Consider the following 2778-nt stretch of genomic DNA (forward strand, 5'->3'; position numbering starts at 1 on the left):
AAAAAAATGACACTTCAATAATAGACTGGAGTCAAACAGCAAAGGACGCATTTCAACGTTGTAAAGACGAACTGTGCGCAGCTACGCTTCTCGCCTTTGCAAACCCCAACGCTCAACTTGCGTTGGCAGTCGACGCATCTGGTACTGCAATCGGCGCCGTGTTACAACAACGCGACGGCGATTTATGGCAGCCTCTTAGCTTTTATTCAGAGAATCTCAGCCCGGCTCAACAACGCTACAGTGCATACGATCGTGAACTGCTGGCCGCATATAAAAGCGTAAAGTATTTCCGTCACATGCTGGAAGGACAACAATTTTTCATTCTAACTGACCACAAGCCACTTCAGTTTGCTTTCCAACAAAACTTAGAAAAAGCGTCGCCAAGGCAAATCAGACATCTCGATTTCGTGAGTCAATTCACAACAGATATACGCTACGTACCCGGAAAGGAAAATGTTACTGCCGACGCACTCTCCAGAGTTGAAGCCATTCACGTTAACCAAACCATCGATTATGACGAACTGGCCAAACACCAGCTAAACCACAACGAACTCCAAACGTTTTGCAACGGAGACTCAGGTCTGCAATTAGTCAAATTGAAAATCCCCGGCGCTTCAGCAGAACTGTTCTGCGATATCAGCACAGGTAAAGCACGCCCTTTCATAACAGAGCCGTTTCGTAGAACAGCCTTTGAATCGATCCACAACATATGCCACGCCGGAGCTGCCAAGACATCTAAACTTGTTTCAGAGAAGTTCGTGTGGCCCAACATGAACCGGAACTGCCGCGATTGGACCAGAAGCTGTTTACGCTGCCAAAAGGCGAAAACACAACGGCACAACAAATCGCCAATCGCAGCTTACGCTTTGACAGAACGGAGGTTTGACCACGTCAACATGAACATGATTGGTCCCTTACCGCCAAATCGAGGATTTCGTTACTGGCTCACCTGCATAGATAGATTTACGAGGTGGGTCGAAGCATATCCTATCGCAACAATCACAGCCGAAGAGGTCGCTTTCACATTTTATTCTAACTGGATAGCGAGATTCGGGGTCCCAATGAAAGTAACGACCGACCAGGGACGCCAATTCGAGTCGTCGCTTTTCCGGGACCTGAATAAACTTCTCGGCATCCAGCACCTCAAAACTACAGCGTATCACCCAGCTTCAAATGGACTCGTCGAACGTTTCCACCGAACACTGAAAACCGCGGTGAAATGTTTCCAAACCGAGCAGTGGGTCGACGTATTACCACTTATTCTAATGGGATACCGATCTTGTTACAAAGAAGATATCGGATCGACTCCAGCAGAAATGACGTATGGCTGCGGTATCAGACTCCCGGGAGAATTCGTCGATCCTTCTCACAACGGCATCGCAAACGAAAATGAATTCGTGAGCAGCCTTCGAACCCGAATGCAAGGGTTAAAACCCACAATCACCTCAAACCACGCCAGGCCGGCGTGTTTCATCGAAAAGAGGTTATCAACAGCCCCCGCCGTATTCGTGAAAACAGACGCCGTTCGCCGGACATTGCAGCCGCCATACGAAGGGCCATACCAAGTCCTGCAGCGCAACGACAAATTTTACAAACTTGAAATAAACGGAAAAGCAACCAACATCAGCATCGATAGACTGAAAGCAGCATACACGGTTGAAGAAAACGCAACTCAACCAGACCGGTCCTCAACAAAACCACCATTAACAACACGCTCCGGTCGCAAGGTTAGGCTCCCTTCATGGTACGAGGGGGAGTGATGTGGCAACGCTGTGTCGCTACATGTCAAAAAACAGAACTTCTGTCAAGGCAATGTGACATTCGATTTCCGTTCCTGCTTCCGTTTGTCAAGAAAAGTTTCTGGAAAAACGTCGTCACGTGAAGATAAAAAAGGAGTTTAGTTTTATAAGTATCTGCGATCATAATATTCGTTTTCTTTAGTAAATATTAATAAAAGTGTGAGCCCAGCAGCTATAAGTTTATCTCATTAAGTCTGGCTGAACATACTAGCGAAGATGTGTGAAATAGTGGTAATACCACCCCTGCTTACCATGTAACGGTAGCTTTCGCAAAGGTGAAAAAACTATTTAATACTTGCGCCGGGTACTTAGACTTTTTTGCTTGTTAAGAATCGGTAAGTGATGAAAATATGTTTTCAAGTTCCCTTATCCCTTTACAGTTACGAAGCTGTACTAACGAACAGAAAAAAACTATATGGCAGAATCCAGTTCCACCGTCTCCGAGGTATTGTAGACCGATAAGGATTCGTTTCATTCACGAAACGAAAGATGTAACGCAAGACGAAATCGAATATGTGGAAAGTCAGGCAAAAAATTTGCAAAAAACTGAAATAACGTCGGCTAGTGGTAAAATTTTAATTAATTATATATTGCTTCCAACAATGGTAGACGCTAAGGTCTACAATGCGGCGACCAATAACTCATCTACTATGCGATGTTATATTTGTGGGCTAACCTCCAAAGACTTCAACAGTTTGGACAAACGAAAGGAAGCCAACCCTGAAGCACTGAGATTTGGGCTTTCAATACTGCACGCAAGGATAAGACTCTTTGAGTCACTACTATACCTCTCTTATAAACTCTTAGAAAATGGCAAATAAGAACAGATGAAAACAAAAAAATAGTAAAAGGAAAGAAAAAATTCAAAAAGCATTCAAAGTCGAAATGGGTCTTTTAGTAGACATCCCAAAAGCAGGATCAACACCAATGATGGAACACATCGAGGAGATTCTTTGCAGATCCACAAACAGCTTCCCGG

Source organism: Rhagoletis pomonella, unplaced genomic scaffold, assembly GCF_013731165.1.
Source record: "Rhagoletis pomonella isolate Grant_MI unplaced genomic scaffold, Rhpom_1.0 Rhpom_scaffold_02186, whole genome shotgun sequence".
NCBI lineage: Eukaryota > Metazoa > Arthropoda > Insecta > Diptera > Tephritidae > Rhagoletis > Rhagoletis pomonella.